This window comes from Carassius gibelio, chromosome B19 (genome assembly GCF_023724105.1).
Source record: "Carassius gibelio isolate Cgi1373 ecotype wild population from Czech Republic chromosome B19, carGib1.2-hapl.c, whole genome shotgun sequence".
Lineage (NCBI taxonomy): Eukaryota > Metazoa > Chordata > Actinopteri > Cypriniformes > Cyprinidae > Carassius > Carassius gibelio.
The window spans coordinates 6,354,617-6,379,786 of record NC_068414.1 but is presented as its reverse complement, the minus strand read 5'-3'; the positions used below and the strand labels follow the sequence as shown (position 1 = coordinate 6,379,786).

The following is a 25,170-nucleotide window of genomic DNA, read 5'->3' as shown; positions in this document are numbered from 1 at the left end:
CGTCACTAAGAAGGCTCGAAGTGCACGAGTCGCCGATAGGGCTAGAGGAGCAGATGAGATCTTTGTTTGGACCCGTCACTAAAGAGAGCCTTCAAGAATTTGCATCCCGTCACGTACAAGAAAGCGCTGCCTTCCCATCCGGCTAAATAAACACGAAGTGGTCAAACGCAGAGAGTGCCTATTCAGACGATGACCAGTGGCAAGCCCTCTCGCAGCATGCTGCCGGACGGTCAAACTGATTCTGCTCTTGACATTTCGATGTAGCTCTGCTGTGAGCAGAGCACCCAAAAATACAGGTCACTCGCAAAAGTTCCCCTCCACGGAAATCTTTAGTAAAAGGCGAAAGATTTATGCGACAATGAAGAGAAACTCGAGCTGTGTCTCCAAACCCTCGGGCCTGTGCGCTGCCTCTGTTAAACTACTACACTCGCCAAGGGTCATCAAGGGTGACAATGCCTGCCCACATGTGTTTCGTCAGCACCCCCCCCCCCCACTCCAAAAGGGAGGAGTAAAACTCAAAAAAGTCCTCTCGGTCCACCAATAACCAAAAGCCCAATCAAGGCAATCTCTTTCTCATGCCTCTATCTGAAAAGTTGGATAAAATCTTATATGAAAAAAAAAGTCTTTTAAAGAAATCCCTTATTCCGAGGTCACCGTAGCCACCAGATCCAGTCTGTATCCGCTTCAGTCACCCGGATCCAGTCCGTATCCAGAGAAGATGGTGGATCAACACCTAGAAAGGACCTCTATGGCCCAGAAACACAGCGGAGACCGTGACAACTAGATGAGCCGCAGATACAAATCCCTTGTAAAGACCACCTGGACAAGACCACAGGAAACAGATGATTCTTCTGCACAGTCTGACATTCCTGCAGCCTGGAGCTGATCTACTGGTTTCGTCTGACAAGGGGAGAACTGTCTCCCCGACTGAGCCTGGTTTCTCACCGGGTTTTTTCTCCATCCTTTCACCGATCGAGTTTTGGTTTCTTCCCTCTGTCGCTTCTGGCAGGCGGAGCTGGGGACACTTCATGTACAGCGATATCGTTGACTTGATTGCAAATTATTGCACAGATACTATTTAAACTGAACTTAGCTGAATGATGTCATCAAAGAGTTCAGTAACGAAATGCCTTTAACTGTCATTTTGCTTTTTGACGCACTGTGTTCCTAATTAATGTTGTTCAGTTGCATTGACGCAATACTTTTTGTTTAAAGCGCAATTTAAAAAAAAAAAAAAAAAAAAAAGAGTCCAAACAATGACCCCTGCTACGGGTAGTGTTCCAAGTGTTATGCGACTTCAGCTAATGATGGGTCCATCAGAAATTTTACGGTGCTAGGGCTGGGTCTGCGTCAGAAGAAGCCATGCATTGTTTAGTTATGTCAGTGCAGTGCCGTCAGTTGGGGGAGAAACGGCAGCATGCACGGCTCCTCGTTAGTATAGTGGACAGTATCTCCGCCTGTCACGCGGAAGACCGGGGTTCGATTCCCCGACGGGGAGAGCTGGTTCTTTTCGTCTTCCGAATGATCCATCCAAAATGTTTGGTTGGAGTCGCAGGTCACAGAAGGAGTTCTGCTTCGACGTCAGCCCGAGCCAAAGGACATGCGTTGGCCGGGAATCGAACCCGGGTCAACTGCTTGGAAGGCAGCTATGCTCACCACTATACCACCAACGCAGGCGGAAGTCAGTAGCTTTATTGACGCACTGTGTTCCTAATAAATGTTGTTCAGTTGCATTGACACAATACTTTTTGTTTAAAGCGCAATTAAAAAAAAAAAAAAAAAAAAAAAGAGTCCAAACAATGACCCCTGCTACGGGTAGTGTTGCAAGTGTTATGCGACTTCAGCTAATGATGGGTCCATCCGAAATTATTCCATCCAAAATTTTGGGTGGAGGCACAGGTCACAGAGGGAGTTCTGCTTCGACGTCAGCCCGAGCCAAAGGACATGCGCACTGCTCTCTCCAACTGCTTGGAAGGCAGCTATGCTCACCACTATACCACCAACGCAGTCAGCAGTCAGCAACTTGCGCCGTCACTAAGAAGGCTCGAAGTGCACGAGTCGCCGATAGGGCTAGAGGAGCAGATGAGATCTTTGTTTGGACCCGTCACTAAAGAGAGCCTTCAAGAATTTGCATCCCGTCACGTACAAGAAAGCGCTGCCTTCCCATCCGGCTAAATAAACACGAAGTGGTCAAACGCAGAGAGTGCCTATAATAACCAAAAGCCCAATCAAGGCAATCTCTTTCTCATGCCTCTATCTGAAAAGTTGGATAAAATCTTATATGAAAAAAAAAGTCTTTTAAAGAAATCCCTTATTCCGAGGTCACCGTAGCCACCAGATCCAGTCTGTATCCGCTTCAGTCACCCGGATCCAGTCCGTATCCAGAGAAGATGGTGGATCAACACCTAGAAAGGACCTCTATGGCCCAGAAACACAGCGGAGACCGTGACAACTAGATGAGCCGCAGATACAAATCCCTTGTAAAGACCACCTGGACAAGACCACAGGAAACAGATGATTCTTCTGCACAGTCTGACATTCCTGCAGCCTGGAGCTGATCTACTGGTTTCGTCTGACAAGGGGAGAACTGTCTCCCCGACTGAGCCTGGTTTCTCACCCGGTTTTTTCTCCATCCTTTCACCGATCGAGTTTTGGTTTCTTGCCTCTGTCGCTTCTGGCAGGCGGAGCTGGGGACACTTCATGTACAGCGATATCGTTGACTTGATTGCAAATTATTGCACAGATACTATTTAAACTGAACTTAGCTGAATGATGTCATCAAAGAGTTCAATAACGAAATGCCTTTAACTGTCATTTTGCTTTTTGACGCACTGTGTTCCTAATTAATGTTGTTCAGTTGCATTGACGCAATACTTTTTGTTTAAAGCGCAATTTAAAAAAAAAAAAAAAAAAAAAGAGTCCAAACAATGACCCCTGCTACGGGTAGTGTTCCAAGTGTTATGCGACTTCAGCTAATGATGGGTCCATCAGAAATTTTACGGTGCTAGGGCTGGGTCTGCGTCAGAAGAAGCCATGCATTGTTTAGTTATGTCAGTGCAGTGCCGTCAGTTGGGGGAGAAACGGCAGCATGCACGGCTCCTCGTTAGTATAGTGGACAGTATCTCCGCCTGTCACGCGGAAGACCGGGGTTCGATTCCCCGACGGGGAGAGCTGGTTCTTTTCGTCTTCCGAATGATCCATCCAAAATGTTTGGTTGGAGTCGCAGGTCACAGAAGGAGTTCTGCTTCGACGTCAGCCCGAGCCAAAGGACATGCGTTGGCCGGGAATCGAACCCGGGTCAACTGCTTGGAAGGCAGCTATGCTCACCACTATACCACCAACGCAGTCAGCAGTCAGCAACTTGCGCCGTCACTAAGAAGGCTCGAAGTGCACGAGTCGCCGATAGGGCTAGAGGAGCAGATGAGATCTTTGTTTGGACCCGTCACTAAAGAGAGCCTTCAAGAATTTGCATCCCGTCACGTACAAGAAAGCGCTGCCTTCCCATCCGGCTAAATAAACACGAAGTGGTCAAACGCAGAGAGTGCCTATTCAGACGATGACCAGTGGCAAGCCCTCTCGCAGCATGCTGCCGGACGGTCAAACTGATTCTGCTCTTGACATTTCGATGTAGCTCTGCTGTGAGCAGAGCACCCAAAAATACAGGTCACTCGCAAAAGTTCCCCTCCACGGAAATCTTTAGTAAAAGGCGAAAGATTTATGCGACAATGAAGAGAAACTCGAGCTGTGTCTCCAAACCCTCGGGCCTGTGCGCTGCCTCTGTTAAACTACTACACTCGCCAAGGGTCATCAAGGGTGACAATGCCTGCCCACATGTGTTTCGTCAGCACCCCCCCCCCCACTCCAAAAGGGAGGAGTAAAACTCAAAAAAGTCCTCTCGGTCCACCAATAACCAAAAGCCCAATCAAGGCAATCTCTTTCTCATGCCTCTATCTGAAAAGTTGGATAAAATCTTATATGAAAAAAAAAGTCTTTTAAAGAAATCCCTTATTCCGAGGTCACCGTAGCCACCAGATCCAGTCTGTATCCGCTTCAGTCACCCGGATCCAGTCCGTATCCAGAGAAGATGGTGGATCAACACCTAGAAAGGACCTCTATGGCCCAGAAACACAGCGGAGACCGTGACAACTAGATGAGCCGCAGATACAAATCCCTTGTAAAGACCACCTGGACAAGACCACAGGAAACAGATGATTCTTCTGCACAGTCTGACATTCCTGCAGCCTGGAGCTGATCTACTGGTTTCGTCTGACAAGGGGAGAACTGTCTCCCCGACTGAGCCTGGTTTCTCACCGGGTTTTTTCTCCATCCTTTCACCGATCGAGTTTTGGTTTCTTCCCTCTGTCGCTTCTGGCAGGCGGAGCTGGGGACACTTCATGTACAGCGATATCGTTGACTTGATTGCAAATTATTGCACAGATACTATTTAAACTGAACTTAGCTGAATGATGTCATCAAAGAGTTCAATAACGAAATGCCTTTAACTGTCATTTTGCTTTTTGACGCACTGTGTTCCTAATTAATGTTGTTCAGTTGCATTGACGCAATACTTTTTGTTTAAAGCGCAATTTAAAAAAAAAAAAAAAAAAAAAGAGTCCAAACAATGACCCCTGCTACGGGTAGTGTTCCAAGTGTTATGCGACTTCAGCTAATGATGGGTCCATCAGAAATTTTACGGTGCTAGGGCTGGGTCTGCGTCAGAAGAAGCCATGCATTGTTTAGTTATGTCAGTGCAGTGCCGTCAGTTGGGGGAGAAACGGCAGCATGCACGGCTCCTCGTTAGTATAGTGGACAGTATCTCCGCCTGTCACGCGGAAGACCGGGGTTCGATTCCCCGACGGGGAGAGCTGGTTCTTTTCGTCTTCCGAATGATCCATCCAAAATGTTTGGTTGGAGTCGCAGGTCACAGAAGGAGTTCTGCTTCGACGTCAGCCCGAGCCAAAGGACATGCGTTGGCCGGGAATCGAACCCGGGTCAACTGCTTGGAAGGCAGCTATGCTCACCACTATACCACCAACGCAGGCGGAAGTCAGTAGCTTTATTGACGCACTGTGTTCCTAATAAATGTTGTTCAGTTGCATTGACACAATACTTTTTGTTTAAAGCGCAATTAAAAAAAAAAAAAAAAAAAAAAGAGTCCAAACAATGACCCCTGCTACGGGTAGTGTTGCAAGTGTTATGCGACTTCAGCTAATGATGGGTCCATCCGAAATTATTCCATCCAAAATTTTGGGTGGAGGCACAGGTCACAGAGGGAGTTCTGCTTCGACGTCAGCCCGAGCCAAAGGACATGCGCACTGCTCTCTCCAACTGCTTGGAAGGCAGCTATGCTCACCACTATACCACCAACGCAGTCAGCAGTCAGCAACTTGCGCCGTCACTAAGAAGGCTCGAAGTGCACGAGTCGCCGATAGGGCTAGAGGAGCAGATGAGATCTTTGTTTGGACCCGTCACTAAAGAGAGCCTTCAAGAATTTGCATCCCGTCACGTACAAGAAAGCGCTGCCTTCCCATCCGGCTAAATAAACACGAAGTGGTCAAACGCAGAGAGTGCCTATTCAGACGATGACCAGTGGCAAGCCCTCTCGCAGCATGCTGCCGGACGGTCAAACTGATTCTGCTCTTGACATTTCGATGTAGCTCTGCTGTGAGCAGAGCACCCAAAAATACAGGTCACTCGCAAAAGTTCCCCTCCACGGAAATCTTTAGTAAAAGGCGAAAGATTTATGCGACAATGAAGAGAAACTCGAGCTGTGTCTCCAAACCCTCGGGCCTGTGCACTGCCTCTGTTAAACTACTACACTCGCCAAGGGTCATCAAGGGTGACAATGCCTGCCCACATGTGTTTCGTCAGCACCCCCCCCCCCCCCCCCACTCCAAAAGGGAGGAGTAAAACTCAAAAAAGTCCTCTCGGTCCACCAATAACCAAAAGCCCAATCAAGGCAATCTCTTTCTCATGCCTCTATCTGAAAAGTTGGATAAAATCTTATATGAAAAAAAAAGTCTTTTAAAGAAATCCCTTATTCCGAGGTCACCGTAGCCACCAGATCCAGTCTGTATCCGCTTCAGTCACCCGGATCCAGTCCGTATCCAGAGAAGATGGTGGATCAACACCTAGAAAGGACCTCTATGGCCCAGAAACACAGCGGAGACCGTGACAACTAGATGAGCCGCAGATACAAATCCCTTGTAAAGACCACCTGGACAAGACCACAGGAAACAGATGATTCTTCTGCACAGTCTGACATTCCTGCAGCCTGGAGCTGATCTACTGGTTTCGTCTGACAAGGGGAGAACTGTCTCCCCGACTGAGCCTGGTTTCTCACCGGGTTTTTTCTCCATCCTTTCACCGATCGAGTTTTGGTTTCTTCCCTCTGTCGCTTCTGGCAGGCGGAGCTGGGGACACTTCATGTACAGCGATATCGTTGACTTGATTGCAAATTATTGCACAGATACTATTTAAACTGAACTTAGCTGAATGATGTCATCAAAGAGTTCAATAACGAAATGCCTTTAACTGTCATTTTGCTTTTTGACGCACTGTGTTCCTAATTAATGTTGTTCAGTTGCATTGACGCAATACTTTTTGTTTAAAGCGCAATTTAAAAAAAAAAAAAAAAAAAAAAGAGTCCAAACAATGACCCCTGCTACGGGTAGTGTTCCAAGTGTTATGCGACTTCAGCTAATGATGGGTCCATCAGAAATTTTACGGTGCTAGGGCTGGGTCTGCGTCAGAAGAAGCCATGCATTGTTTAGTTATGTCAGTGCAGTGCCGTCAGTTGGGGGAGAAACGGCAGCATGCACGGCTCCTCGTTAGTATAGTGGACAGTATCTCCGCCTGTCACGCGGAAGACCGGGGTTCGATTCCCCGACGGGGAGAGCTGGTTCTTTTCGTCTTCCGAATGATCCATCCAAAATGTTTGGTTGGAGTCGCAGGTCACAGAAGGAGTTCTGCTTCGACGTCAGCCCGAGCCAAAGGACATGCGTTGGCCGGGAATCGAACCCGGGTCAACTGCTTGGAAGGCAGCTATGCTCACCACTATACCACCAACGCAGGCGGAAGTCAGTAGCTTTATTGACGCACTGTGTTCCTAATAAATGTTGTTCAGTTGCATTGACACAATACTTTTTGTTTAAAGCGCAATTAAAAAAAAAAAAAAAAAAAAAAGAGTCCAAACAATGACCCCTGCTACGGGTAGTGTTGCAAGTGTTATGCGACTTCAGCTAATGATGGGTCCATCCGAAATTATTCCATCCAAAATTTTGGGTGGAGGCACAGGTCACAGAGGGAGTTCTGCTTCGACGTCAGCCCGAGCCAAAGGACATGCGCACTGCTCTCTCCAACTGCTTGGAAGGCAGCTATGCTCACCACTATACCACCAACGCAGTCAGCAGTCAGCAACTTGCGCCGTCACTAAGAAGGCTCGAAGTGCACGAGTCGCCGATAGGGCTAGAGGAGCAGATGAGATCTTTGTTTGGACCCGTCACTAAAGAGAGCCTTCAAGAATTTGCATCCCGTCACGTACAAGAAAGCGCTGCCTTCCCATCCGGCTAAATAAACACGAAGTGGTCAAACGCAGAGAGTGCCTATAATAACCAAAAGCCCAATCAAGGCAATCTCTTTCTCATGCCTCTATCTGAAAAGTTGGATAAAATCTTATATGAAAAAAAAAGTCTTTTAAAGAAATCCCTTATTCCGAGGTCACCGTAGCCACCAGATCCAGTCTGTATCCGCTTCAGTCACCCGGATCCAGTCCGTATCCAGAGAAGATGGTGGATCAACACCTAGAAAGGACCTCTATGGCCCAGAAACACAGCGGAGACCGTGACAACTAGATGAGCCGCAGATACAAACTCCCTTGTAAAGACCACCTGGACAAGACCACAGGAAACAGATGATTCTTCTGCACAGTCTGACATTCCTGCAGCCTGGAGCTGATCTACTGGTTTCGTCTGACAAGGGGAGAACTGTCTCCCCGACTGAGCCTGGTTTCTCACCGGGTTTTTTCTCCATCCTTTCACCGATCGAGTTTTGGTTTCTTGCCTCTGTCGCTTCTGGCAGGCGGAGCTGGGGACACTTCATGTACAGCGATATCGTTGACTTGATTGCAAATTATTGCACAGATACTATTTAAACTGAACTTAGCTGAATGATGTCATCAAAGAGTTCAATAACGAAATGCCTTTAACTGTCATTTTGCTTTTTGACGCACTGTGTTCCTAATTAATGTTGTTCAGTTGCATTGACGCAATACTTTTTGTTTAAAGCGCAATTTAAAAAAAAAAAAAAAAAAAAAGAGTCCAAACAATGACCCCTGCTACGGGTAGTGTTCCAAGTGTTATGCGACTTCAGCTAATGATGGGTCCATCAGAAATTTTACGGTGCTAGGGCTGGGTCTGCGTCAGAAGAAGCCATGCATTGTTTAGTTATGTCAGTGCAGTGCCGTCAGTTGGGGGAGAAACGGCAGCATGCACGGCTCCTCGTTAGTATAGTGGACAGTATCTCCGCCTGTCACGCGGAAGACCGGGGTTCGATTCCCCGACGGGGAGAGCTGGTTCTTTTCGTCTTCCGAATGATCCATCCAAAATGTTTGGTTGGAGTCGCAGGTCACAGAAGGAGTTCTGCTTCGACGTCAGCCCGAGCCAAAGGACATGCGTTGGCCGGGAATCGAACCCGGGTCAACTGCTTGGAAGGCAGCTATGCTCACCACTATACCACCAACGCAGTCAGCAGTCAGCAACTTGCGCCGTCACTAAGAAGGCTCGAAGTGCACGAGTCGCCGATAGGGCTAGAGGAGCAGATGAGATCTTTGTTTGGACCCGTCACTAAAGAGAGCCTTCAAGAATTTGCATCCCGTCACGTACAAGAAAGCGCTGCCTTCCCATCCGGCTAAATAAACACGAAGTGGTCAAACGCAGAGAGTGCCTATTCAGACGATGACCAGTGGCAAGCCCTCTCGCAGCATGCTGCCGGACGGTCAAACTGATTCTGCTCTTGACATTTCGATGTAGCTCTGCTGTGAGCAGAGCACCCAAAAATACAGGTCACTCGCAAAAGTTCCCCTCCACGGAAATCTTTAGTAAAAGGCGAAAGATTTATGCGACAATGAAGAGAAACTCGAGCTGTGTCTCCAAACCCTCGGGCCTGTGCGCTGCCTCTGTTAAACTACTACACTCGCCAAGGGTCATCAAGGGTGACAATGCCTGCCCACATGTGTTTCGTCAGCACCCCCCCCCCCCCACTCCAAAAGGGAGGAGTAAAACTCAAAAAAGTCCTCTCGGTCCACCAATAACCAAAAGCCCAATCAAGGCAATCTCTTTCTCATGCCTCTATCTGAAAAGTTGGATAAAATCTTATATGAAAAAAAAAGTCTTTTAAAGAAATCCCTTATTCCGAGGTCACCGTAGCCACCAGATCCAGTCTGTATCCGCTTCAGTCACCCGGATCCAGTCCGTATCCAGAGAAGATGGTGGATCAACACCTAGAAAGGACCTCTATGGCCCAGAAACACAGCGGAGACCGTGACAACTAGATGAGCCGCAGATACAAATCCCTTGTAAAGACCACCTGGACAAGACCACAGGAAACAGATGATTCTTCTGCACAGTCTGACATTCCTGCAGCCTGGAGCTGATCTACTGGTTTCGTCTGACAAGGGGAGAACTGTCTCCCCGACTGAGCCTGGTTTCTCACCGGGTTTTTTCTCCATCCTTTCACCGATCGAGTTTTGGTTTCTTCCCTCTGTCGCTTCTGGCAGGCGGAGCTGGGGACACTTCATGTACAGCGATATCGTTGACTTGATTGCAAATTATTGCACAGATACTATTTAAACTGAACTTAGCTGAATGATGTCATCAAAGAGTTCAGTAACGAAATGCCTTTAACTGTCATTTTGCTTTTTGACGCACTGTGTTCCTAATTAATGTTGTTCAGTTGCATTGACGCAATACTTTTTGTTTAAAGCGCAATTTAAAAAAAAAAAAAAAAAAAAAAGAGTCCAAACAATGACCCCTGCTACGGGTAGTGTTCCAAGTGTTATGCGACTTCAGCTAATGATGGGTCCATCAGAAATTTTACGGTGCTAGGGCTGGGTCTGCGTCAGAAGAAGCCATGCATTGTTTAGTTATGTCAGTGCAGTGCCGTCAGTTGGGGGAGAAACGGCAGCATGCACGGCTCCTCGTTAGTATAGTGGACAGTATCTCCGCCTGTCACGCGGAAGACCGGGGTTCGATTCCCCGACGGGGAGAGCTGGTTCTTTTCGTCTTCCGAATGATCCATCCAAAATGTTTGGTTGGAGTCGCAGGTCACAGAAGGAGTTCTGCTTCGACGTCAGCCCGAGCCAAAGGACATGCGTTGGCCGGGAATCGAACCCGGGTCAACTGCTTGGAAGGCAGCTATGCTCACCACTATACCACCAACGCAGGCGGAAGTCAGTAGCTTTATTGACGCACTGTGTTCCTAATAAATGTTGTTCAGTTGCATTGACACAATACTTTTTGTTTAAAGCGCAATTAAAAAAAAAAAAAAAAAAAAAAAGAGTCCAAACAATGACCCCTGCTACGGGTAGTGTTGCAAGTGTTATGCGACTTCAGCTAATGATGGGTCCATCCGAAATTATTCCATCCAAAATTTTGGGTGGAGGCACAGGTCACAGAGGGAGTTCTGCTTCGACGTCAGCCCGAGCCAAAGGACATGCGCACTGCTCTCTCCAACTGCTTGGAAGGCAGCTATGCTCACCACTATACCACCAACGCAGTCAGCAGTCAGCAACTTGCGCCGTCACTAAGAAGGCTCGAAGTGCACGAGTCGCCGATAGGGCTAGAGGAGCAGATGAGATCTTTGTTTGGACCCGTCACTAAAGAGAGCCTTCAAGAATTTGCATCCCGTCACGTACAAGAAAGCGCTGCCTTCCCATCCGGCTAAATAAACACGAAGTGGTCAAACGCAGAGAGTGCCTATAATAACCAAAAGCCCAATCAAGGCAATCTCTTTCTCATGCCTCTATCTGAAAAGTTGGATAAAATCTTATATGAAAAAAAAAGTCTTTTAAAGAAATCCCTTATTCCGAGGTCACCGTAGCCACCAGATCCAGTCTGTATCCGCTTCAGTCACCCGGATCCAGTCCGTATCCAGAGAAGATGGTGGATCAACACCTAGAAAGGACCTCTATGGCCCAGAAACACAGCGGAGACCGTGACAACTAGATGAGCCGCAGATACAAATCCCTTGTAAAGACCACCTGGACAAGACCACAGGAAACAGATGATTCTTCTGCACAGTCTGACATTCCTGCAGCCTGGAGCTGATCTACTGGTTTCGTCTGACAAGGGGAGAACTGTCTCCCCGACTGAGCCTGGTTTCTCACCCGGTTTTTTCTCCATCCTTTCACCGATCGAGTTTTGGTTTCTTGCCTCTGTCGCTTCTGGCAGGCGGAGCTGGGGACACTTCATGTACAGCGATATCGTTGACTTGATTGCAAATTATTGCACAGATACTATTTAAACTGAACTTAGCTGAATGATGTCATCAAAGAGTTCAATAACGAAATGCCTTTAACTGTCATTTTGCTTTTTGACGCACTGTGTTCCTAATTAATGTTGTTCAGTTGCATTGACGCAATACTTTTTGTTTAAAGCGCAATTTAAAAAAAAAAAAAAAAAAAAAGAGTCCAAACAATGACCCCTGCTACGGGTAGTGTTCCAAGTGTTATGCGACTTCAGCTAATGATGGGTCCATCAGAAATTTTACGGTGCTAGGGCTGGGTCTGCGTCAGAAGAAGCCATGCATTGTTTAGTTATGTCAGTGCAGTGCCGTCAGTTGGGGGAGAAACGGCAGCATGCACGGCTCCTCGTTAGTATAGTGGACAGTATCTCCGCCTGTCACGCGGAAGACCGGGGTTCGATTCCCCGACGGGGAGAGCTGGTTCTTTTCGTCTTCCGAATGATCCATCCAAAATGTTTGGTTGGAGTCGCAGGTCACAGAAGGAGTTCTGCTTCGACGTCAGCCCGAGCCAAAGGACATGCGTTGGCCGGGAATCGAACCCGGGTCAACTGCTTGGAAGGCAGCTATGCTCACCACTATACCACCAACGCAGTCAGCAGTCAGCAACTTGCGCCGTCACTAAGAAGGCTCGAAGTGCACGAGTCGCCGATAGGGCTAGAGGAGCAGATGAGATCTTTGTTTGGACCCGTCACTAAAGAGAGCCTTCAAGAATTTGCATCCCGTCACGTACAAGAAAGCGCTGCCTTCCCATCCGGCTAAATAAACACGAAGTGGTCAAACGCAGAGAGTGCCTATTCAGACGATGACCAGTGGCAAGCCCTCTCGCAGCATGCTGCCGGACGGTCAAACTGATTCTGCTCTTGACATTTCGATGTAGCTCTGCTGTGAGCAGAGCACCCAAAAATACAGGTCACTCGCAAAAGTTCCCCTCCACGGAAATCTTTAGTAAAAGGCGAAAGATTTATGCGACAATGAAGAGAAACTCGAGCTGTGTCTCCAAACCCTCGGGCCTGTGCGCTGCCTCTGTTAAACTACTACACTCGCCAAGGGTCATCAAGGGTGACAATGCCTGCCCACATGTGTTTCGTCAGCACCCCCCCCCCCCACTCCAAAAGGGAGGAGTAAAACTCAAAAAAGTCCTCTCGGTCCACCAATAACCAAAAGCCCAATCAAGGCAATCTCTTTCTCATGCCTCTATCTGAAAAGTTGGATAAAATCTTATATGAAAAAAAAAGTCTTTTAAAGAAATCCCTTATTCCGAGGTCACCGTAGCCACCAGATCCAGTCTGTATCCGCTTCAGTCACCCGGATCCAGTCCGTATCCAGAGAAGATGGTGGATCAACACCTAGAAAGGACCTCTATGGCCCAGAAACACAGCGGAGACCGTGACAACTAGATGAGCCGCAGATACAAATCCCTTGTAAAGACCACCTGGACAAGACCACAGGAAACAGATGATTCTTCTGCACAGTCTGACATTCCTGCAGCCTGGAGCTGATCTACTGGTTTCGTCTGACAAGGGGAGAACTGTCTCCCCGACTGAGCCTGGTTTCTCACCGGGTTTTTTCTCCATCCTTTCACCGATCGAGTTTTGGTTTCTTCCCTCTGTCGCTTCTGGCAGGCGGAGCTGGGGACACTTCATGTACAGCGATATCGTTGACTTGATTGCAAATTATTGCACAGATACTATTTAAACTGAACTTAGCTGAATGATGTCATCAAAGAGTTCAATAACGAAATGCCTTTAACTGTCATTTTGCTTTTTGACGCACTGTGTTCCTAATTAATGTTGTTCAGTTGCATTGACGCAATACTTTTTGTTTAAAGCGCAATTTAAAAAAAAAAAAAAAAAAAAAGAGTCCAAACAATGACCCCTGCTACGGGTAGTGTTCCAAGTGTTATGCGACTTCAGCTAATGATGGGTCCATCAGAAATTTTACGGTGCTAGGGCTGGGTCTGCGTCAGAAGAAGCCATGCATTGTTTAGTTATGTCAGTGCAGTGCCGTCAGTTGGGGGAGAAACGGCAGCATGCACGGCTCCTCGTTAGTATAGTGGACAGTATCTCCGCCTGTCACGCGGAAGACCGGGGTTCGATTCCCCGACGGGGAGAGCTGGTTCTTTTCGTCTTCCGAATGATCCATCCAAAATGTTTGGTTGGAGTCGCAGGTCACAGAAGGAGTTCTGCTTCGACGTCAGCCCGAGCCAAAGGACATGCGTTGGCCGGGAATCGAACCCGGGTCAACTGCTTGGAAGGCAGCTATGCTCACCACTATACCACCAACGCAGGCGGAAGTCAGTAGCTTTATTGACGCACTGTGTTCCTAATAAATGTTGTTCAGTTGCATTGACACAATACTTTTTGTTTAAAGCGCAATTAAAAAAAAAAAAAAAAAAAAAAGAGTCCAAACAATGACCCCTGCTACGGGTAGTGTTGCAAGTGTTATGCGACTTCAGCTAATGATGGGTCCATCCGAAATTATTCCATCCAAAATTTTGGGTGGAGGCACAGGTCACAGAGGGAGTTCTGCTTCGACGTCAGCCCGAGCCAAAGGACATGCGCACTGCTCTCTCCAACTGCTTGGAAGGCAGCTATGCTCACCACTATACCACCAACGCAGTCAGCAGTCAGCAACTTGCGCCGTCACTAAGAAGGCTCGAAGTGCACGAGTCGCCGATAGGGCTAGAGGAGCAGATGAGATCTTTGTTTGGACCCGTCACTAAAGAGAGCCTTCAAGAATTTGCATCCCGTCACGTACAAGAAAGCGCTGCCTTCCCATCCGGCTAAATAAACACGAAGTGGTCAAACGCAGAGAGTGCCTATTCAGACGATGACCAGTGGCAAGCCCTCTCGCAGCATGCTGCCGGACGGTCAAACTGATTCTGCTCTTGACATTTCGATGTAGCTCTGCTGTGAGCAGAGCACCCAAAAATACAGGTCACTCGCAAAAGTTCCCCTCCACGGAAATCTTTAGTAAAAGGCGAAAGATTTATGCGACAATGAAGAGAAACTCGAGCTGTGTCTCCAAACCCTCGGGCCTGTGCACTGCCTCTGTTAAACTACTACACTCGCCAAGGGTCATCAAGGGTGACAATGCCTGCCCACATGTGTTTCGTCAGCACCCCCCCCCCCCCCCCCCACTCCAAAAGGGAGGAGTAAAACTCAAAAAAGTCCTCTCGGTCCACCAATAACCAAAAGCCCAATCAAGGCAATCTCTTTCTCATGCCTCTATCTGAAAAGTTGGATAAAATCTTATATGAAAAAAAAAGTCTTTTAAAGAAATCCCTTATTCCGAGGTCACCGTAGCCACCAGATCCAGTCTGTATCCGCTTCAGTCACCCGGATCCAGTCCGTATCCAGAGAAGATGGTGGATCAACACCTAGAAAGGACCTCTATGGCCCAGAAACACAGCGGAGACCGTGACAACTAGATGAGCCGCAGATACAAATCCCTTGTAAAGACCACCTGGACAAGACCACAGGAAACAGATGATTCTTCTGCACAGTCTGACATTCCTGCAGCCTGGAGCTGATCTACTGGTTTCGTCTGACAAGGGGAGAACTGTCTCCCCGACTGAGCCTGGTTTCTCACCGGGTTTTTTCTCCATCCTTTCACCGATCGAGTTTTGGTTTCTTCCCTCTGTCGCTTCTGGCAGGCGGAGCTGGGGACACTTCATGTACAGCGATATCGTTGACTTGATTGCAAATTATTGCACAGATACTATTTAAACTGAACTTAGCTGAATGATGTCATCAAAGAGTTCAATAACGAAATGCCTTTAACTGTCATTTTGCTTTTTGACGCACTGTGTTCCTAATTAATGTTGTTCAGTTGCATTGACGCAATACTTTTTGTTTAAAGCGCAATTTAAAAAAAAAAAAAAAAAAAAAAGAGTCCAAACAATGACCCCTGCTACGGGTAGTGTTCCAAGTGTTATGCGACTTCAGCTAATGATGGGTCCATCAGAAATTTTACGGTGCTAGGGCTGGGTCTGCGTCAGAAGAAGCCATGCATTGTTTAGTTATGTCAGTGCAGTGCCGTCAGTTGGGGGAGAAACGGCAGCATGCACGGCTCCTCGTTAGTATAGTGGACAGTATCTCCGCCTGTCACGCGGAAGACCGGGGTTCGATTCCCCGACGGGGAGAGCTGGTTCTTTTCGTCTTCCGAATGATCCATCCAAAATGTTTGGTTGGAGTCGCAGGTCACAGAAGGAGTTCTGCTTCGACGTCAGCCCGAGCCAAAGGACATGCGTTGGCCGGGAATCGAACCCGGGTCAACTGCTTGGAAGGCAGCTATGCTCACCACTATACCACCAACGCAGGCGGAAGTCAGTAGCTTTATTGACGCACTGTGTTCCTAATAAATGTTGTTCAGTTGCATTGACACAATACTTTTTGTTTAAAGCGCAATTAAAAAAAAAAAAAAAAAAAAAAGAGTCCAAACAATGACCCCTGCTACGGGTAGTGTTGCAAGTGTTATGCGACTTCAGCTAATGATGGGTCCATCCGAAATTATTCCATCCAAAATTTTGGGTGGAGGCACAGGTCACAGAGGGAGTTCTGCTTCGACGTCAGCCCGAGCCAAAGGACATGCGCACTGCTCTCTCCAACTGCTTGGAAGGCAGCTATGCTCACCACTATACCACCAACGCAGTCAGCAGTCAGCAACTTGCGCCGTCACTAAGAAGGCTCGAAGTGCACGAGTCGCCGATAGGGCTAGAGGAGCAGATGAGATCTTTGTTTGGACCCGTCACTAAAGAGAGCCTTCAAGAATTTGCATCCCGTCACGTACAAGAAAGCGCTGCCTTCCCATCCGGCTAAATAAACACGAAGTGGTCAAACGCAGAGAGTGCCTATAATAACCAAAAGCCCAATCAAGGCAATCTCTTTCTCATGCCTCTATCTGAAAAGTTGGATAAAATCTTATATGAAAAAAAAAGTCTTTTAAAGAAATCCCTTATTCCGAGGTCACCGTAGCCACCAGATCCAGTCTGTATCCGCTTCAGTCACCCGGATCCAGTCCGTATCCAGAGAAGATGGTGGATCAACACCTAGAAAGGACCTCTATGGCCCAGAAACACAGCGGAGACCGTGACAACTAGATGAGCCGCAGATACAAACTCCCTTGTAAAGACCACCTGGACAAGACCACAGGAAACAGATGATTCTTCTGCACAGTCTGACATTCCTGCAGCCTGGAGCTGATCTACTGGTTTCGTCTGACAAGGGGAGAACTGTCTCCCCGACTGAGCCTGGTTTCTCACCCGGTTTTTTCTCCATCCTTTCACCGATCGAGTTTTGGTTTCTTGCCTCTGTCGCTTCTGGCAGGCGGAGCTGGGGACACTTCATGTACAGCGATATCGTTGACTTGATTGCAAATTATTGCACAGATACTATTTAAACTGAACTTAGCTGAATGATGTCATCAAAGAGTTCAATAACGAAATGCCTTTAACTGTCATTTTGCTTTTTGACGCACTGTGTTCCTAATTAATGTTGTTCAGTTGCATTGACGCAATACTTTTTGTTTAAAGCGCAATTTAAAAAAAAAAAAAAAAAAAAAGAGTCCAAACAATGACCCCTGCTACGGGTAGTGTTCCAAGTGTTATGCGACTTCAGCTAATGATGGGTCCATCAGAAATTTTACGGTGCTAGGGCTGGGTCTGCGTCAGAAGAAGCCATGCATTGTTTAGTTATGTCAGTGCAGTGCCGTCAGTTGGGGGAGAAACGGCAGCATGCACGGCTCCTCGTTAGTATAGTGGACAGTATCTCCGCCTGTCACGCGGAAGACCGGGGTTCGATTCCCCGACGGGGAGAGCTGGTTCTTTTCGTCTTCCGAATGATCCATCCAAAATGTTTGGTTGGAGTCGCAGGTCACAGAAGGAGTTCTGCTTCGACGTCAGCCCGAGCCAAAGGACATGCGTTGGCCGGGAATCGAACCCGGGTCAACTGCTTGGAAGGCAGCTATGCTCACCACTATACCACCAACGCAGTCAGCAGTCAGCAACTTGCGCCGTCACTAAGAAGGCTCGAAGTGCACGAGTCGCCGATAGGGCTAGAGGAGCAGATGAGATCTTTGTTTGGACCCGTCACTAAAGAGAGCCTTCAAGAATTTGCATCCCGTCACGTACAAGAAAGCGCTGCCTTCCCATCCGGCTAAATAAACACGAAGTGGTCAAACGCAGAGAGTGCCTATTCAGACGATGACCAGTGGCAAGCCCTCTCGCAGCATGCTGCCGGACGGTCAAACTGATTCTGCTCTTGACATTTCGATGTAGCTCTGCTGTGAGCAGAGCACCCAAAAATACAGGTCACTCGCAAAAGTTCCCCTCCACGGAAATCTTTAGTAAAAGGCGAAAGATTTATGCGACAATGAAGAGAAACTCGAGCTGTGTCTCCAAACCCTCGGGCCTGTGCGCTGCCTCTGTTAAACTACTACACTCGCCAAGGGTCATCAAGGGTGACAATGCCTGCCCACATGTGTTTCGTCAGCACCCCCCCCCCCACTCCAAAAGGGAGGAGTAAAACTCAAAAAAGTCCTCTCGGTCCACCAATAACCAAAAGCCCAATCAAGGCAATCTCTTTCTCATGCCTCTATCTGAAAAGTTGGATAAAATCTTATATGAAAAAAAAAGTCTTTTAAAGAAATCCCTTATTCCGAGGTCACCGTAGCCACCAGATCCAGTCTGTATCCGCTTCAGTCACCCGGATCCAGTCCGTATCCAGAGAAGATGGTGGATCAACACCTAGAAAGGACCTCTATGGCCCAGAAACACAGCGGAGACCGTGACAACTAGATGAGCCGCAGATACAAATCCCTTGTAAAGACCACCTGGACAAGACCACAGGAAACAGATGATTCTTCTGCACAGTCTGACATTCCTGCAGCCTGGAGCTGATCTACTGGTTTCGTCTGACAAGGGGAGAACTGTCTCCCCGACTGAGCCTGGTTTCTCACCGGGTTTTTTCTCCATCCTTTCACCGATCGAGTTTTGGTTTCTTCCCTCTGTCGCTTCTGGCAGGCGGAGCTGGGGACACTTCATGTACAGCGATATCGTTGACTTGATTGCAAATTATTGCACAGATACTATTTAAACTGAACTTAGCTGAATGATGTCATCAAAGAGTTCAATAACGAAATGCCTTTAACTGTCATTTTGCTTTTTGACGCACTGTGTTCCTAATTAATGTTGTTCAGTTGCATTGACGCAATACTTTTTGTTTAAAGGGCAATTTAAAAAAAAAAAAAAAAAAAAAAAGAGTCCAAACAATGACCCCTGCTACGGGTAGTGTTCCAAGTGTTATGCGACTTCAGCTAATGATGGGTCCATCAGAAATTTTACGGTGCTAGGGCTGGGTCTGCGTCAGAAGAAGCCATGCATTGTTTAGTTATGTCAGTGCAGTGCCGTCAGTTGGGGGAGAAACGGCAGCATGCACGGCTCCTCGTTAGTATAGTGGACAGTATCTCCGCCTGTCACGCGGAAGACCGGGGTTCGATTCCCCGACGGGGAGAGCTGGTTCTTTTCGTCTTCCGAATGATCCATCCAAAATGTTTGGTTGGAGTCGCAGGTCACAGAAGGAGTTCTGCTTCGACGTCAGCCCGAGCCAAAGGACATGCGTTGGCCGGGAATCGAACCCGGGTCAACTGCTTGGAAGGCAGCTATGCTCACCACTATACCACCAACGCAGGTGGAAGTCAGTAGCTTTATTGACGCACTGTGTTCCTAATAAATGTTGTTCAGTTGCATTGACACAATACTTTTTGTTTAAAGCGCAATTAAAAAAAAAAAAAAAAAAAAAAGAGTCCAAACAATGACCCCTGCTACGGGTAGTGTTGCAAGTGTTATGCGACTTCAGCTAATGATGGGTCCATCCGAAATTATTCCATCCAAAATTTTGGGTGGAGGCACAGGTCACAGAGGGAGTTCTGCTTCGACGTCAGCCCGAGCCAAAGGACATGCGCACTGCTCTCTCCAACTGCTTGGAAGGCAGCTATGCTCACCACTATACCACCAACGCAGTCAGCAGTCAGCAACTTGCGCCGTCACTAAGAAGGCTCGAAGTGCACGAGTCGCCGATAGGGCTAGAGGAGCAGATGAGATCTTTGTTTGGACCCGTCACTAAAGAGAGCCTTCAAGAATTTGCATCCCGTCACGTACAAGAAAGCGCTGCCTTCCCATCCGGCTAAATAAACACGAAGTGGTCAAACGCAGAGAGTGCCTATAATAACCAAAAGCCCAATCAAGGCAATCTCTTTCTCATGCCTCTATCTGAAAAGTTGGATAAAATCTTATATGAAAAAAAAAGTCTTTTAAAGAAATCCCTTATTCCGAGGTCACCGTAGCCACCAGATCCAGTCTGTATCCGCTTCAGTCACCCGGATCCAGTCCGTATCCAGAGAAGATGGTGGATCAACACCTAGAAAGGACCTCTATGGCCCAGAAACACAGCGGAGACCGTGACAACTAGATGAGCCGCAGATACAAATCCCTTGTAAAGACCACCTGGACAAGACCACAGGAAACAGATGATTCTTCTGCACAGTCTGACATTCCTGCAGCCTGGAGCTGATCTACTGGTTTCGTCTGACAAGGGGAGAACTGTCTCCCCGACTGAGCCTGGTTTCTCACCCGGTTTTTTCTCCATCCTTTCACCGATCGAGTTTTGGTTTCTTGCCTCTGTCGCTTCTGGCAGGCGGAGCTGGGGACACTTCATGTACAGCGATATCGTTGACTTGATTGCAAATTATTGCACAGATACTATTTAAACTGAACTTAGCTGAATGATGTCATCAAAGAGTTCAATAACGAAATGCCTTTAACTGTCATTTTGCTTTTTGACGCACTGTGTTCCTAATTAATGTTGTTCAGTTGCATTGACGCAATACTTTTTGTTTAAAGCGCAATTTAAAAAAAAAAAAAAAAAAAAAGAGTCCAAACAATGACCCCTGCTACGGGTAGTGTTCCAAGTGTTATGCGACTTCAGCTAATGATGGGTCCATCAGAAATTTTACGGTGCTAGGGCTGGGTCTGCGTCAGAAGAAGCCATGCATTGTTTAGTTATGTCAGTGCAGTGCCGTCAGTTGGGGGAGAAACGGCAGCATGCACGGCTCCTCGTTAGTATAGTGGACAGTATCTCCCCCTGTCACGCGGAAGACCGGGGTTCGATTCCCCGACGGGGAGAGCTGGTTCTTTTCGTCTTCCGAATGATCCATCCAAAATGTTTGGTTGGAGTCGCAGGTCACAGAAGGAGTTCTGCTTCGACGTCAGCCCGAGCCAAAGGACATGCGTTGGCCGGGAATCGAACCCGGGTCAACTGCTTGGAAGGCAGCTATGCTCACCACTATACCACCAACGCAGTCAGCAGTCAGCAACTTGCGCCGTCACTAAGAAGGCTCGAAGTGCACGAGTCGCCGATAGGGCTAGAGGAGCAGATGAGATCTTTGTTTGGACCCGTCACTAAAGAGAGCCTTCAAGAATTTGCATCCCGTCACGTACAAGAAAGCGCTGCCTTCCCATCCGGCTAAATAAACACGAAGTGGTCAAACGCAGAGAGTGCCTATTCAGACGATGACCAGTGGCAAGCCCTCTCGCAGCATGCTGCCGGACGGTCAAACTGATTCTGCTCTTGACATTTCGATGTAGCTCTGCTGTGAGCAGAGCACCCAAAAATACAGGTCACTCGCAAAAGTTCCCCTCCACGGAAATCTTTAGTAAAAGGCGAAAGATTTATGCGACAATGAAGAGAAACTCGAGCTGTGTCTCCAAACCCTCGGGCCTGTGCGCTGCCTCTGTTAAACTACTACACTCGCCAAGGGTCATCAAGGGTGACAATGCCTGCCCACATGTGTTTCGTCAGCACCCCCCCCCCCCACTCCAAAAGGGAGGAGTAAAACTCAAAAAAGTCCTCTCGGTCCACCAATAACCAAAAGCCCAATCAAGGCAATCTCTTTCTCATGCCTCTATCTGAAAAGTTGGATAAAATCTTATATGAAAAAAAAAGTCTTTTAAAGAAATCCCTTATTCCGAGGTCACCGTAGCCACCAGATCCAGTCTGTATCCGCTTCAGTCACCCGGATCCAGTCCGTATCCAGAGAAGATGGTGGATCAACACCTAGAAAGGACCTCTATGGCCCAGAAACACAGCGGAGACCGTGACAACTAGATGAGCCGCAGATACAAATCCCTTGTAAAGACCACCTGGACAAGACCACAGGAAACAGATGATTCTTCTGCACAGTCTGACATTCCTGCAGCCTGGAGCTGATCTACTGGTTTCGTCTGACAAGGGGAGAACTGTCTCCCCGACTGAGCCTGGTTTCTCACCGGGTTTTTTCTCCATCCTTTCACCGATCGAGTTTTGGTTTCTTCCCTCTGTCGCTTCTGGCAGGCGGAGCTGGGGACACTTCATGTACAGCGATATCGTTGACTTGATTGCAAATTATTGCACAGATACTATTTAAACTGAACTTAGCTGAATGATGTCATCAAAGAGTTCAATAACGAAATGCCTTTAACTGTCATTTTGCTTTTTGACGCACTGTGTTCCTAATTAATGTTGTTCAGTTGCATTGACGCAATACTTTTTGTTTAAAGCGCAATTTAAAAAAAAAAAAAAAAAAAAAGAGTCCAAACAATGACCCCTGCTACGGGTAGTGTTCCAAGTGTTATGCGACTTCAGCTAATGATGGGTCCATCAGAAATTTTACGGTGCTAGGGCTGGGTCTGCGTCAGAAGAAGCCATGCATTGTTTAGTTATGTCAGTGCAGTGCCGTCAGTTGGGGGAGAAACGGCAGCATGCACGGCTCCTCGTTAGTATAGTGGACAGTATCTCCGCCTGTCACGCGGAAGACCGGGGTTCGATTCCCCGACGGGGAGAGCTGGTTCTTTTCGTCTTCCGAATGATCCATCCAAAATGTTTGGTTGGAGTCGCAGGTCACAGAAGGAGTTCTGCTTCGACGTCAGCCCGAGCCAAAGGACATGCGTTGGCCGGGAATCGAACCCGGGTCAACTGCTTGGAAGGCAGCTATGCTCACCACTATACCACCAACGCAGGCGGAAGTCAGTAGCTTTATTGACGCACTGTGTTCCTAATAAATGTTGTTCAGTTGCATTGACACAATACTTTTTGTTTAAAGCGCAATTAAAAAAAAAAAAAAAAAAAAAAGAGTCCAAACAATGACCCCTGCTACGGGTAGTGTTGCAAGTGTTATGCGACTTCAGCTAATGATGGGTCCATCCGAAATTATTCCATCCAAAATTTTGGGTGGAGGCACAGGTCACAGAGGGAGTTCTGCTTCGACGTCAGCCCGAGCCAAAGGACATGCGCACTGCTCTCTCCAACTGCTTGGAAGGCAGCTATGCTCACCACTATACCACCAACGCAGTCAGCAGTCAGCAACTTGCGCCGTCACTAAGAAGGCTCGAAGTGCACGAGTCGCCGATAGGGCTAGAGGAGCAGATGAGATCTTTGTTTGGACCCGTCACTAAAGAGAGCCTTCAAGAATTTGCATCCCGTCACGTACAAGAAAGCGCTGCCTTCCCATCCGGCTAAATAAACACGAAGTGGTCAAACGCAGAGAGTGCCTATAATAACCAAAAGCCCAATCAAGGCAATCTCTTTCTCATGCCTCTATCTGAAAAGTTGGATAAAATCTTATATGAAAAAAAAAAGTCTTTTAAAGAAATCCCTTATTCCGAGGTCACCGTAGCCACCAGATCCAGTCTGTATCCGCTTCAGTCACCCGGATCCAGTCCGTATCCAGAGAAGATGGTGGATCAACACCTAGAAAGGACCTCTATGGCCCAGAAACACAGCGGAGACCGTGACAACTAGATGAGCCGCAGATACAAATCCCTTGTAAAGACCACCTGGACAAGACCACAGGAAACAGATGATTCTTCTGCACAGTCTGACATTCCTGCAGCCTGGAGCTGATCTACTGGTTTCGTCTGACAAGGGGAGAACTGTCTCCCCGACTGAGCCTGGTTTCTCACCCGTTTTTTTCTCCATCCTTTCACCGATCGAGTTTTGGTTTCTTGCCTCTGTCGCTTCTGGCAGGCGGAGCTGGGGACACTTCATGTACAGCGATATCGTTGACTTGATTGCAAATTATTGCACAGATACTATTTAAACTGAACTTAGCTGAATGATGTCATCAAAGAGTTCAATAACGAAATGCCTTTAACTGTCATTTTGCTTTTTGACGCACTGTGTTCCTAATTAATGTTGTTCAGTTGCATTGACGCAATACTTTTTGTTTAAAGCGCAATTTAAAAAAAAAAAAAAAAAAAAAGAGTCCAAACAATGACCCCTGCTACGGGTAGTGTTCCAAGTGTTATGCGACTTCAGCTAATGATGGGTCCATCAGAAATTTTACGGTGCTAGGGCTGGGTCTGCGTCAGAAGAAGCCATGCATTGTTTAGTTATGTCAGTGCAGTGCCGTCAGTTGGGGGAGAAACGGCAGCATGCACGGCTCCTCGTTAGTATAGTGGACAGTATCTCCGCCTGTCACGCGGAAGACCGGGGTTCGATTCCCCGACGGGGAGAGCTGGTTCTTTTCGTCTTCCGAATGATCCATCCAAAATGTTTGGTTGGAGTCGCAGGTCACAGAAGGAGTTCTGCTTCGACGTCAGCCCGAGCCAAAGGACATGCGTTGGCCGGGAATCGAACCCGGGTCAACTGCTTGGAAGGCAGCTATGCTCACCACTATACCACCAACGCAGTCAGCAGTCAGCAACTTGCGCCGTCACTAAGAAGGCTCGAAGTGCACGAGTCGCCGATAGGGCTAGAGGAGCAGATGAGATCTTTGTTTGGACCCGTCACTAAAGAGAGCCTTCAAGAATTTGCATCCCGTCACGTACAAGAAAGCGCTGCCTTCCCATCCGGCTAAATAAACACGAAGTGGTCAAACGCAGAGAGTGCCTATTCAGACGATGACCAGTGGCAAGCCCTCTCGCAGCATGCTGCCGGACGGTCAAACTGATTCTGCTCTTGACATTTCGATGTAGCTCTGCTGTGAGCAGAGCACCCAAAAATACAGGTCACTCGCAAAAGTTCCCCTCCACGGAAATCTTTAGTAAAAGGCGAAAGATTTATGCGACAATGAAGAGAAACTCGAGCTGTGTCTCCAAACCCTCGGGCCTGTGCACTGCCTCTGTTAAACTACTACACTCGCCAAGGGTCATCAAGGGTGACAATGCCTGCCCACATGTGTTTCGTCAGCACCCCCCCCCCCCCCCACTCCAAAAGGGAGGAGTAAAACTCAAAAAAGTCCTCTCGGTCCACCAATAACCAAAAGCCCAATCAAGGCAATCTCTTTCTCATGCCTCTATCTGAAAAGTTGGATAAAATCTTATATGAAAAAAAAAGTCTTTTAAAGAAATCCCTTATTCCGAGGTCACCGTAGCCACCAGATCCAGTCTGTATCCGCTTCAGTCACCCGGATCCAGTCCGTATCCAGAGAAGATGGTGGATCAACACCTAGAAAGGACCTCTATGGCCCAGAAACACAGCGGAGACCGTGACAACTAGATGAGCCGCAGATACAAATCCCTTGTAAAGACCACCTGGACAAGACCACAGGAAACAGATGATTCTTCTGCACAGTCTGACATTCCTGCAGCCTGGAGCTGATCTACTGGTTTCGTCT

General features: G+C 47.7%; 9 non-coding genes across 9 annotated transcripts; all 9 read right to left on the bottom strand.

Moving 5' to 3' along the window:
• Positions 1-262: 262 nt before the first annotated feature.
• LOC127980780 (U5 spliceosomal RNA) lies at positions 263-377 on the bottom strand. Its single transcript, XR_008159786.1, has one exon. It is a non-coding gene; the product is annotated as a U5 spliceosomal RNA (small nuclear RNA).
• Positions 378-3,629: 3,252 nt separating this feature from the next.
• LOC127980779 (U5 spliceosomal RNA) lies at positions 3,630-3,744 on the bottom strand. Its single transcript, XR_008159785.1, has one exon. It is a non-coding gene; the product is annotated as a U5 spliceosomal RNA (small nuclear RNA).
• A 1,911-nt stretch (positions 3,745-5,655) lies between these two features.
• LOC127980778 (U5 spliceosomal RNA) lies at positions 5,656-5,770 on the bottom strand. Its single transcript, XR_008159784.1, has one exon. It is a non-coding gene; the product is annotated as a U5 spliceosomal RNA (small nuclear RNA).
• Positions 5,771-9,027: 3,257 nt separating this feature from the next.
• On the bottom strand, positions 9,028-9,142 carry LOC127980777 (U5 spliceosomal RNA). The gene has a single exon (XR_008159783.1). It is a non-coding gene; the product is annotated as a U5 spliceosomal RNA (small nuclear RNA).
• Positions 9,143-12,395: 3,253 nt separating this feature from the next.
• Positions 12,396-12,510, bottom strand: LOC127980776 (U5 spliceosomal RNA). Its single transcript, XR_008159782.1, has one exon. It is a non-coding gene; the product is annotated as a U5 spliceosomal RNA (small nuclear RNA).
• Positions 12,511-14,422: 1,912 nt separating this feature from the next.
• Positions 14,423-14,537, bottom strand: LOC127980773 (U5 spliceosomal RNA). The gene has a single exon (XR_008159780.1). It is a non-coding gene; the product is annotated as a U5 spliceosomal RNA (small nuclear RNA).
• Positions 14,538-17,795: 3,258 nt separating this feature from the next.
• On the bottom strand, positions 17,796-17,910 carry LOC127980772 (U5 spliceosomal RNA). Its single transcript, XR_008159779.1, has one exon. It is a non-coding gene; the product is annotated as a U5 spliceosomal RNA (small nuclear RNA).
• A 3,251-nt stretch (positions 17,911-21,161) lies between these two features.
• LOC127980771 (U5 spliceosomal RNA) lies at positions 21,162-21,276 on the bottom strand. Its single transcript, XR_008159778.1, has one exon. It is a non-coding gene; the product is annotated as a U5 spliceosomal RNA (small nuclear RNA).
• Positions 21,277-24,527: 3,251 nt separating this feature from the next.
• LOC127980770 (U5 spliceosomal RNA) lies at positions 24,528-24,642 on the bottom strand. Its single transcript, XR_008159777.1, has one exon. It is a non-coding gene; the product is annotated as a U5 spliceosomal RNA (small nuclear RNA).
• Positions 24,643-25,170: the final 528 nt, after the last annotated feature.